Below are 452 nucleotides of genomic sequence, written 5' to 3'. Positions count from 1 at the left end.
AAGCTTAGAGTGGAAGTCCAAACCTTCAGACAGAAGGATGGAGAATCCCTCTATGAAGCTTGGGAAAGATACAAACAATTAATCAGAAGATGTCCCTCAGACATGCTTTCTGAATGGAGCATCATAGGTATTTTCTATGATGGTCTCTCTGAACTATCCAAGATGTCTTTGGATAGCTCTGCTGGAGGATCTCTTCATATGAAGAAGACGCCTACAGAGGCTCAAGAGCTAATTGAGATGGTTGCAAATAACCAATTCATGTACACTTCTGAAAGGAATCCTGTGAACAATGGGACTAGTCAGAAGAAAGGAGTTCTTGAGATTGACATTCTGAATGCCATATTGGCTCAGAACAAGATATTGACTCAACAAGTCAATTTGATTTCTCAAAGTCTGCCTGGAATGCAAAATGCACCAAACAGTACTAAGGATGCTTCATCTGAAGAAGAAGC

The 452-nt window shown here is 40.5% G+C and overlaps 1 non-coding gene across 1 annotated transcript; it reads right to left on the bottom strand.

The window, feature by feature from the left end:
* On the bottom strand, window positions 1-108 carry LOC130972011 (small nucleolar RNA R71). The gene has a single exon (XR_009083215.1). It is a non-coding gene; the product is annotated as a small nucleolar RNA R71 (small nucleolar RNA).
* Window positions 109-452: the final 344 nt, after the last annotated feature.

Source organism: Arachis stenosperma, chromosome 3 (assembly GCF_014773155.1).
Source record: "Arachis stenosperma cultivar V10309 chromosome 3, arast.V10309.gnm1.PFL2, whole genome shotgun sequence".
Classification (NCBI taxonomy): Eukaryota; Viridiplantae; Streptophyta; class Magnoliopsida; order Fabales; family Fabaceae; genus Arachis; species Arachis stenosperma.
Note: the sequence above shows the minus strand (reverse complement) of the source record. Positions and strands in the feature narration are given on the sequence as shown.